This window comes from Nylanderia fulva, unplaced genomic scaffold, assembly GCF_048542155.1.
Source record: "Nylanderia fulva isolate GAGA-0341 unplaced genomic scaffold, ASM4854215v1 Scaffold14, whole genome shotgun sequence".
NCBI classification, from domain to species: domain Eukaryota; kingdom Metazoa; phylum Arthropoda; class Insecta; order Hymenoptera; family Formicidae; genus Nylanderia; species Nylanderia fulva.
The window spans coordinates 1,463,138-1,475,612 of NW_028189622.1; the positions used below are offsets into that span (position 1 = coordinate 1,463,138).

General features: G+C 39.8%; 1 long non-coding RNA gene across 1 annotated transcript in view; it reads right to left on the minus strand.

Moving 5' to 3' along the window:
- Positions 1 to 12,475, minus strand: part of LOC146724290 (uncharacterized) — a 93,012-nt gene that overhangs the window by 70,642 nt on the left and 9,895 nt on the right. Inside the window, exon 2 of the long non-coding RNA XR_014924133.1 lies at positions 11,211 to 11,406. This is a non-coding gene — a long non-coding RNA (uncharacterized LOC146724290). The remainder of the gene's footprint in view (positions 1 to 11,210; positions 11,407 to 12,475) is intronic.

Consider the following 12,475-nt stretch of genomic DNA (forward strand, 5'->3'; position numbering starts at 1 on the left):
AGATTGAATTGACATTTCAGGATAAAATGTTCCAGGTACTTAATACTAATAATTTTTTCTATCTAATCATGAATTTCTAAAGTCGAGGTACATATAAAAAATCGAGAATATAGAATATAAGTCGAAATATAAAATAATTATCCATGCGGTGTGCGCGCGAAGGGGAGAAGTAGCTATTCGAGTTATTAAAAATTCAGCACCGCCGCGCTTGAAAGGACCTTCGCTCATCCGTATATTGAATCGCTCGATAATCGACATGGGGCTTCGTCGAGAAAGAGCGCGACTCGGTGCGTTCGCTTCAAAAAAAAAAAAAAAAAAATACGTTCGATTCTTGCGCGCCGTCTCATTTGATCATCACAATATTATCGACAGGTCTCGATCCTGGATTAGCGTCCTCGCGAGGCTTCCGGGGCCTCGGAGGATCTCGCCTCGTCGAAGATGCCTTCGCGCTCGCTCACAATTCCGTCCGACGGCAATAACTATTAACCTGGACAATCGATCGCGCACTCGATCGAGAAATCGGGAGAAATTTTTTGCCGGCCTCCCACGCTTCGACCTATTTTCGACCTTAACCAGGAAGATCAGACGCTCCGCCAGGAAGTCAAGGGGGCGCGAATGCATTGTTGAGCTCCCTCTGTCCAAACATTCGACTCGCCCCGTAAACGTGGATCAACGGCATCTATCCTCTGAACTCTCTCTCTCTCTCTTCCGTTCGTTTTCACAGTCCCCCCTCGATCCTTCCGTTGGATCCAGGAAAAGCGTCCGCAGGTAATCCTAAAAAATGGACCGTCATACACGTATACGCGGAGGAATTCCTTTACACGTGTGCACGCATCATTGGCCGAAGTTGGGAGAACGCAGGAAGCATAATTCGCTTCCTGAATATAGAGAGATGAAAAGCGAAAATACAATATTTTCGTTGACAAGATAATGACGAAAATGGCGAGCGAAAAGCGCGAGCAGTAATTTTAGCAGCATAATCGATTAATCGCACGTGACACGCGCACAATATGACGGGCTATCAAAATTACGAGCTGTCGATTAACGCTGGACAATTGCATTGTATATATCGTGATTGCTATCGCGATAAAACTGTTAAATGTGATGTAATTGTCGTTATTAAGACTCTTATACAATTTTTGCTACTCTCTGCCACATTTCGCGTTATATGAAGTAGAATGAGTCTAACTTTGTCATATGAATGCTTTATAGCCTGCAAATTGATTGTAAAGTTATTTGCAATATTAAATCTGAAGAATATTTAACAGTGATCATAAATTGGTTATAATTCCAATTTAAAGCGGGATGATACGTTAAATATAGTATGCATTATTATCTCTCAATTATATCTTTCAACTTTATCAATACTAATATACTTTTTCATCTTCGTGATATTAAAATTTTACATCAAGTTTCACATAACATGATTTCTTCTTATTCATTATCACGTTACATTTCTGCGATATAATATAAGTATAATTTAATATAAATAAATCTACATAATACAAATGAATATCGTAACCCATTTATTATATCGCTTCATAAAAAAAACCTGAAAAAAAAAAAGTGAAACGCAATTCCTCTAATGTGTTAATGTTAATGTTATCCATATCAAATTCGAAATTGCAATTCTTATCGTTCTTCGAGCCGCGTTTCAAGTTAAGCCCTTGCACTTTGTCCTCTATATCTTAACTCGGCCGAGTTCTCTGCTCTTCACTTTTGCGACTCTAAAACCTTCCCCATTTTAAGGAACACGGGGCACTCACTGTCAGAGTAAAAGAGTACCGTGCAGTTATAAGTTCCGCACACAGAATGAAAGTATATAGCGCGCGGATCGGTCGGACAAGAAGACCGCGGATGTAAGAGTAAAAAGAGAAACGGAAAGAGGACATTGGACGAGGTTGCCGGAGCAGACAACTGAGCGAGAGAGAGAGAACGACGAGAAGGAGAGAAAGGAAAGGAAGGAGGGTGGGTGGAGAGAGCAGAAAGGGAGGCAGAAGCGAGCTCGTCTCCACGAAGAATCTCCCGTACAAGAAGAGAGAGCCGAGAGAGGGTCCTATAAATAATTAGCGAGGAGTCGCTCTCCGCTCGGCGGGCGTAAGCGGCTTACAACCCCCGCTTCTCCACCCCCTCCCCTTTCCACTTCCCGCTCGTTCCTCCACGAGTCACCCGCCATTCTCCCTCCCCCGGATTCTCTACCGTCCGCGATTGCTGCCCCTCGCGACCAGCAACTACCCTCGCTCTACTACACCCTCTCGTCCGGCTTCTCTGCTGCGCCTTCTCTTCGCGCTCTGGCGGAACCAGCCAGCTCTCTGCGAGCGATCCCTACGCAAGCCACCGAGGGCTCCTGGCACCAGAGATATAGGAAAGAGCCACCGTAAAGACGTGGGTGTATCTGCGAAAGCATCGACGTAGGAATAGGGGAATGAAAAGAGCGTCGGGGGAATAGTTTGCGTGCTGGAGATGCATAGTTATCGGTCAGAGAAGATCGGCTCGTTAATTGTCAATAATGAGGGGATCACGCGCCTTTCATATATATGAGATTTGATGCGATGCTCCGATCGTGATGATGAATGATGCCCGGATCCCATCCGGCGAGAACTCTTTTGTTTTTAATCCCTTCAATTACCACTTTTACGTATACAGAAAGATTTATATATACTTATGTTCGATATATTTTCTCTCTTTGATGGTTCGTCGATCTTTATATATTGTATAAATATCTTTATATATTTTATATATTTGGGAATATATAATAATCTCTCTTTATATATTCCTCTCTCCCATATTTGTGATTTCCACAACTGACATTTTACAGAGCATGATTTTTGGAAATACATATATAGAGTTTTCGTTGTAATCTGAATATATTAGTGCTGTTTAGTTTTGTTAAACAATGTATAGATTTTATAATATCAACTATTTAAAACATACTAAAACTTAAAACATTAATTATTGAAAATATACCTCCATATTCCACATTATTTCATATCATTCAATTTATTATTGACGTACCTAATAACACATTTAACTAATTCTGGAATTAAATATACAATAGAATTTTGTGAAAAGAAAATCTCAACGTACGGTCGTAACCAGTTTGCAAACTAGTATCTGATGAGCGAAACTTTGAGTTTCGGCGGTTTAACGGAGTGCCGCTTAATTATCCGAAGCGCTTGACGCCAACGACGATTGTCAAAAGCCTTTTAGAAATGAGTCGAAAGTTGAGAATGCTACTCGGACGCTCAAACTAGATTACCGCTGCCGAATGTTAAGCCACGGACAACTGTTGGAGTTTGTTGTGACCAAAGTCCCTAATCGTTCGAGATAAGCGTCCCGATTACCGAGATTTGCGATCAATATCGCGGCGTCAAGAGTCCGATTGAATTATCGTATGTACGTACGAGATTAATGTGTAAAAAATTTGAAGCTAGTAGATGAATGATATATTATTCGTCATGGTTGGGAAAACAATTAGCTCGCAGATTAGAAATCGATCAAACGACCATGATTTGGTCGTTCAGGGACGTAGCTTATCATTTTTCGGAGGAATATGAATATAGATTGCTTTATAAAGAAGTATTATACATAGGATACATACATACGTAGCATGTTTCAATAATTTTGTAAAGTTGTATATATTGGCATTTTCAATTATAAAAAAATATTTATTATATAAAACAATCTTTATCTGCAAGTATTGTATTTCGAGATAAAAAATAATTATCAAATAAAATTAATTACATTCTGTATGTAAATGAAAAAATACAAATTGAAAGAATGTAAGAATTTCAATTTTGTCGTAATAAAGCAGGATAATATTTTGCAGTTTGCATAACACTCGATTATTTTTAAGTCATCGATCATCGTGAGGCAATCATTCGACATTCTGGCAGACAAATGGGATGATTCGACATGCGTACAATCAACAGGAAAAGGGAAGAGGAATGGGGTTAGTCAGTGGTACAACAGGCTTAACATCCGAGACGCCGATGTTGACCAACTGGACTAACAACGCAGTAGTGTTTACCATCCTGTTGGTACGTGGCACGTGCTCTGCCTATTCGATTAGTCGACCTTATGTTTATTATGATCGCATTGCTCGCTTCAACGGTCGCCTATCTGTCAGTCTTTTCAGATTTGCAAGTCGAGTACTTTGCTTTATCGCGCATAAAATTTCCTATGTAGCTCTTTCTGTTATTATTCTCTGCATAACCGGTTATTTATTACGAGATTTTTTTCAACGAACAGCATTATTGATTGTGCACTTTTCAAGCATGAAAATACATATACGCATAAAGACTCGGGTATGATATGAAATTCTATTTATGTTTACGTAACTTCATATATAATAATAAATAATTTGTATATATAAATATATAATATATGTACGCGTATCTTTGCATAATATCGAGTAAGAATCAAGATGATAAATCCGTGATGCTTTTTTCAGGAAAACGGATAATCTGACGTCTTCTTTATCGCAACAACGAACGTAAGAGATAGCGACACCGGGGGACAATCGGCGCAGCGAAATCGAAGCACGGAAACGGAGGGTTCGAACACCGATCCGCTACGGATTCGATCCAGTGCGTCAATGACGTAACGCGCACATCACGGAACGACCGCGTGCTCGTCACGCGGGTCCTTATGCACAAAGTGAATCTCGGATTACTGGTCTCTGGGGCTCCCGGAAACCCTACACCGTCGCGAACGAGAAAGCCGAAGGAGAGAGCAAGAGGGAAAGAAGGGGAGACGCTAGTCAGGCTTGATGGATGTCTGGTACCCGCGATTCTCGTGTCGGCCGACGCACGTCTCGTGGCCGCGCTCTATTAATGGGCTCGTAATAGCCTATTTGTGATCGCTAATAGCTGAAGTCCCCCGGTCTTCGTCCCTCGAGCGCGTCTCCTTTTCTCTCCCATCCCATCATCGCGAGAGAGAGAGAGAGAGAGAGAGATTCCCTCGGGAAATCTGGACCTGCAAAATGGATCCGATCTACCGCGTTCGACCCTCTGGGCGATCCTGCCCGTTTTTTTTTCTCCTTCCTCTTTCGCGGCGACCTCGAAATTACCACGGAGAAGCTGCGAGAACTACCGTCGCCAATAATCCCTATGAATGTGGATCTCATGATGTATCGGTATATATATATAGTATGTATCTGGCATTTAGTCGATAGTAAGATTATTATTTTCTAGGATGCATCTTGATTGAAATATTTTCAGAGAGTTCTATAGAGTGCGCGCGCTAATAGATTTCTTGTTTGCTTTTATTTTGGCAGTATCGCGCGGTTAACACCGCACAGCAAAGCACGAAAAATTGACAGTTCTCTCAAAAATGTGGTCAAAGCTCGAGTGCACAGAGTGGAAGTGTCTTCTAAAAGATGTAACTGGCTTATCCGTTAAGCCCCAGTAAATTTCACTATAGTACCTCGACTTTATAAAATATACATGAAAGCATTTTTAAACTCTTTTTCGCTTTACTTTCTCATTAAATAATTTTTTAGCATCGAATAATAAGAATGTGACAACCACATTCATCACCCGTGCATTGCTTTCTTTACATATAATAGTCATATGTATTTATTTTATTATTTCTCCATTTTATTATTAGTAAGCTATTTAACCAAGAATAATTTAACGTAAATTGAAGTAAACGTTTTTAATTATATTAAATACGATATTTCTCTCTATACATCACAGCTTATAGAAATAATTTCGAATAGAAAAGCCACGAAAATCTTATTATATAGAGAGGATACAAGTTATTTATCACAAACATTCATTCCGCTTCGCATACAAGGAATCGTTTCCGGAAACTGGGCTTTATATACATCGCGACGCGACATTTAACGGGGATCACAGTAAAAGTTAGCCACGCGTGTACCTCACGCCACGGATGCGTCATCTTAAAATTGATTCACGCAGGAAGGAGTAGGATAAGAAAGAGAGCGAGGGTACCCCACGATTTCCTTCCTTCGCACAAGGAAATCTTTCACGTCCGGCGCAACGCCAGATTTCTTATACAATGCTGCGCGATGAAAGAAGCAGAAGGAGTCGATGTAGCAGGTAGCCTCGAATGGACGAAGAGATGCCCGCTCGAATGGACCCCGTACCGACGCGAATGATCAAAACCTCGTTAGTCCCGGCCCGACTTCCCGGATAATAAATGTGGGAACACGAACTGCCACTATCCAGAACACCCACTTCTGCCGGCCGAGATTCTGGCATCCGTCCATTGCACCCTGCCACTCGTGTTACGCGACTTATAATTCTCGCGATTGTACTGGAAGAGGAATCGTCGCTATTACGACGAACGACGCTTTTCGTTTTCTAGATGTTTTATGTTCCAAATGTCTCCTTCGATCTTCTATATTTATCACGAGAAAAGGGCATTTTTATTTTGCAGATTACAACGATCGGTTAAGATGTGATATATTTTTTTCTAAAATTATATGATCTATGAAACATCTTCCACGATTGTTGGGCTGTTACGATACCGATTGTATTTTGATATACCTATATTTTGACACTGATTGTAAGTAAAGTTCGTGGTATGAGGCGATGACGCCGAGATTGGTGACTGCGTGGAATCAATTTCTTATTGGTCGTACGCGATCAGTATCTCGCGTCCCGCGAGTATTACGCTGCAGAATTACGTGAATGGACCGTGGGATTGGGCCTCCCCGCGGGGCATCGCTTAGAAACTCGCCATTGGATGGCACAATCAAATTATCTGCGAGTGTATCGAGAGTCAGAGTCTGACGCGATCTCAGCTTGGGTCAAAAAAACTCGCACAATCATATAATTTGCTTATTATTCACTTGTTCGTGCCTGTTTAAACTTTAATTTCGTGAAAAAAATATAGCTATATTATCGTATGTTCAATTATGATAAATATATTTAGAATATGTAGCTAATAATGTTGCGCAATAATTATATTTTTTATTTTACTTATTTATCGATCGCGAAGATTAATGATGTTGATTTTTTTTTTTTAATTTAATCTGTGCCATATTAGCAATCTGCTATTCTTTATATGCAAAACTCTTTTATATCAAACATATTTTACAGATGAAAGTTTCGAGAGATGTATTACGTATAATAAAAAATGTAACTTTCCCGTGAAAGATATTTTCACACGAAATCGTAGGTTTCATGGAACACCTGTAGTAAACTAGAATCATGACATTGTAAATATTCGGACGACCGAGATGACATGCAAAACTGTCTCAGAAAAGAATAGACCAAGTGCATCCGCAACGAAAATCCACTCGAGACCCGTGGAGCATCTCTGAGCATCCATTTTCCTCCCGTGATTCTATCTGCACTCGCGTGATCAATCATTATCAATGGCGTTCGTTGCCACTCCGGATAGTGTTCGGCGAACGAGACGGGTGGGTGGACATCCTGGACACAATGCTTATAATGGAGCCCACCGTGTCGATGGAGTCGATCGAATTTACATTACGGTGCTGGATCGAACGGTAGTCGTACGACGAAAGTAAACCACGCGAGATCTGCGATTAGAAGATTATCGAATGGAAGTTGACGTTTCGAGTCAATTGATATTAAATTGGATCGGAAGAAAAGAAATGTATTTTATTTATTTGTTATATATTATATATTACACATAAAAAAAAAAAGAAAAAAAAATAGCCGACGAAACATTTGAAAATTCTATATATAATCTACGTTATATACGCGCTCTACTCCGGAATTTGTTTAACGATGACATAACTTAAGTGATCGTATAATCAATGTCAGGTACTCGGCACAGAGCGAGGTATATGTATCTTATTAAAACCGGAAGACACTTATCATTCTCACTAACCCCAAGGCGCGCGTGACCCCGTCGGGTATGGCGAGGTGTGTAATTCATTGACTTGGTAACTCGGTGACTTTCACCGGTGATTTACGCGAAAGCTTCATAAGCGGCTTGCCTCAGTTTCAAATTCCGTTCTCTCCTCGTCAATGAGCCTCGCATCGCGCGAGCGCGACAAGGAGAGTCCTCGTCGCGGCGAAAGAGGAGAGGAAAGGGAAGGTTTTCCCGGGACGGAAAAGAGACAGACAAATCCTGGGCGAAGGACATAACGCTGGGACGAAAGAGAATAGAGAGAGAGAGAGAGAGAGAGACAGAAGGTACGGATAAAGGGGAAACGTAGCAAAGGTTATTTGCACCGAGTTGTCTTTTTTCAGTGCTTTTTGTTCGAACAGTTTGTCGAACGGCTCAGCCGGCTGATCTTCGGGATGATGAGCATGAACTACATTCTATATAAAATCCGGCAGCGCTTCTCTCAAGCGCCAAAGCACGAATGCGCTTTCGCGCGCATCGATCGTTTAACGAGAGTCGTCCTTAAGCGTCTGTGCGAGAAGAGATTTCGGGAACGACTTTGGCGCCCGCAGAAAAGGGATGACCTCCCGAATATCCGGGGCTGATCTCCCTCGTCGAGATCCTTGGAAGATTGCACGCGGAGGTTATAATTCGCGACTTAATTCCCGTGTCGAGAGGTCTGTCTCGTCGCTTTGTTTAAGTCTCGGTATACCTTCGATTTATGAGTCTCTCGCGTTAAACACATATACATTTCCGTTTATTCCCGATGTGCTGGCTAATCGAATTGTCGGATTCATGAATGTATGATGTGTTTGTATTGTTTCTAGTACAATATATAAAACGAGTGATTTTGATTCGTTAATTAATTAAGTACGATGTACGCGTTGTATTTTGGAATCTCTGCCGCTGAAAACATTTGTCTGCTCATCTGCCGACAGAATTTCAGTCACGAATGGAACTCGCTGAGGAATAATCCGCAGCTGCGAGCGTTTGTCTCGTTTAGTAACGAGGATAATAATCTTTAAGTGCCGTCTTATATTAATTGAAACCGGCGTAGCGAGTGCACAAGATAACAGAGGTGCAAACGCCTGTCTGTTTTGGCGTTACAAGCAGGATAAGCTATAATGAATATAAGTAGATAGCAGCCAATTTTCTTTGTCTCGATGGAGTGCTCGCTAAAATTACACAACGTGCGATAACCGAAAAAAATTTTCCCACGAATATAGATCGCGTTATAAAAGTCAATCTTAATATTACCGCAAATATTGTCGCAAAATTTCGCGAATAAAAAAAATCGGCAGTGAAATTGCTACCGATTAATTAATTAATCGTGTCAAACTAGGATCGGTGGTTCTTACTTTAATGCTATGTAATACCTGTAATACCACTATCGATTTGATGCAGATCTCTTAATGCTACCGGGAGTAGATTACGGTTTAAAAACTGTGCGAGAGCGTTTCATGCGCCTTATCGCGTAATTTGAGTTAAAACCGGCAATAAATCTGTTAATCTTTCCATCCATATTGTCCTGTTGTTTGCAGAAATAATTTTAGCGTTGTATCAATTATAAACATAGGATAAATAATTTTGGAAAATAATTCTCAATTATAAACAAAAAATAAATAATTTTGGAAAACGATTCTCTCTTTCTTTTTCCTTTTTCTTATATACCATATCTTCAGTGTCAAAAATGTATATAGATAATCCGCTTACAAAGTATCTTATTTATATTATCAACATAATTAGAGACCGAGTCATATTTGTATTACGTGAGCTTCAACAATCTCTCTCTCTCTCTCTCTCTCTCTCTCTCTCTCTCTCTCTCTCTCCTAATTATTCTTTTCAAACAAATAAGTTTTTAGACAATCTTCTTGCTATAAAATAAGACGAAACAACTAACAAGTGTAATTTCTTTTGTCAATTTTCAGCTTTAGTAGTAGAAAGTACATATATGAATATTTGCTCCGTATGTACAAATGATTTTTTCTCCCCATTTCGCATCTTTGCGCAAATGCAAGAGAGGACATCAAACATTCTGCGGCGAACCACTTTTCACATACACACGCACATACATACACGACACTATTTACGTTAGCGCCACGTGTGTCCGGAATCGCTAATTCCCACGAACTGCAAAACGAGAGATAGAAAGAGAACGAAACCCCTGCCACGTCGATACGTCATCGCGTATGTCAAAAAGGGACGACGCGCGTCTCGTCCGTCTCGTCGTCGACGTCGAAATCGATAGCACAGACGCAGGTGCAAGAACTCGACGGAAATAGCGGCGCCTCGTCAGGATACACGTACGACGCGCGTATAGTCCCGATCTGTCAATGAGGAAAATTGGCGTAAGAGCGCATGAATGGACCCCGGTAGTGAATAAAGTGGCCGCGGCGTTAGTATAGGTTTATGGAAGCAAGCCGGTTTTAGCTACGCTAATAGCATAGTAATGCTGGCTGATCTTTTCGAAATCCCGTAAGAGCATTAACCGCTCGCACGTGAGCAAGTTAAATTGCTATGTTGCGGGTATACCGCGGGTATGTAGCTATCACCTGGCTACAGAGCGCGTCAAAAGGAAGGGTGGAGGAACGTCGACGGATCCGGGGGGGATCCGGAGACCCCGTGGTCCGAGGGAGAAAAAATTATTCGCGCTGCGGCGTCTTCGAGCGGTAACGAGATTAAGGCGTCGAGATCCAACGCGAGAGGACGAACGTCGAAGAGCGCCGAAGAATCTCCAGTCTCTCCGAGATTATTACCGCGCGTGCCATCGGCTTTTGAGACAGGCTGTAGTAATGTGATTTTCGATAACCTGCTAATAAGGCACGATCTGTATTCCGTGCGTGTGCGTTCAATGTTAGGGTGGACGGAAATTATAGCGCGTGCAGATTTGATTGCCGCTATATAGAAATGTTAGAAAATAAACAATTTCTCACTCACCGATAGGTGCAATAACGGAGTTGCAGCGCATTGATCTGAAAACAAATATTTCAATTATATATAGGGAAATGCCTACTAATGTGCAATAACTATTTCATAGTTTTTTTTCGCATTCTTTAAAGAGATATTTGAACAAATATAACAAAATATATGTTTCTTCAAAGAAATGTTATTACATATTTATTTTGTATACCTTAGAGTGCCCCGCTGTTGCTCGCGGCACTCGCGAAAACACGAATAATTACGATCGCCCGACACTTTATACGGCACTCCCGACGCGACGCGACGAGTGCCGTTCGGCACTCGAAAATCTCGTAGTTAAAAACTCGCGCGTAGCTTACCTGTAATAATAAAATTCATACGTATTATCATAGAGATACTTGAACAAATATGACAAAATTTATATGTTTCTTAAAAGAAATGTTATATATCTTTTTGTATACCTCATAGTTGTCTCGTTGTTGCCCGATGCCTCCCCGGGTCTCCTCCTTCTCTCTTGGTCTTTCGTAGCACTCATGACACTCGCGAAAACACGAATAATTACGATCGAATAATTACGACACTTATATTTATGCGGCACTCCCGACAAGCGAAACTTTACGCAGCACTCTCGACACGACGCGTGAATCGCAATGTTACCTGTAACAAAAAATACATATTTATATATTAAAATAATTTTATCATTTTGCATTATAACATACACGATATAAATAATGTAAGCTAGAATTAATACGAACAGATTAGGTTAAATTGAGTTATATTGGCATAGATTTTGCATCAAAGTTTTTGCGAAATGTGCGTTTCGAATAATTATGACTGCATGTGAACGTCGAAATTATGATATGCGATTGATAAATATTACGCAAAGATTAGAAATGATTATGCTTACTAAAAAATAAAACGGAACGATGCTCGCACTATATAGAACTCGCGGCGTTTCGATAATGACTGAAGTTATTCGCTATTCTAATTTTACAAACATCGGCAACTTCATTTTAATAGCGCGCGCGATTTAATACTAATAACTAATTAAAACTCGAAGGAAATTCGTTCTAGCTTTAGAATAAATATAATTCTCGAAAATCGATTCTTTTTAAAACTTATATGTAACATATTTTTTATAATCCTGATAATTAATGATAATGAAAATGTTGTAAGACAAAATGAGACACTGTGTAAAACTGCGTCTTTTTGTCTCTAGGCATTTTTGTTGCTTTATAACTGTAACTATTTGTTTAAAGTTTAAACTATCAAGAAATATAAAACTATTGGAAAATAAAGCCAGAGCTCTTAATTGTTTATGAGCTTCCACGAAATCAGACGCCAGCTTTACACACATCGTAATTACTACGTTCTCTCGTGCTTTACAAATATAATGTAACACGAACATTTTATACAATATATGTCGTATTTTTTTTCTTTATGATAAATTATTATCTATATATTATTATAAGAATTTAATACGACTTTGTCATATGTATCAAATGTGTTAAATATATTATAATTTGTATTTATGTATAAGCAAAGTAAATGCGATTGAATGGATTAAATTGAATGAAAGTTTATTGTCAAAGAGTTTGATAATTTTCTCTCAAAAAATACAAAGAATAATAGAAAAATGATAAAATATTCTAACATTATCTAACATTTAATAATGCTCTATCACTAGTATTTCTCTCTTTTTTTTTAAATAGCGAGAAATTTAATT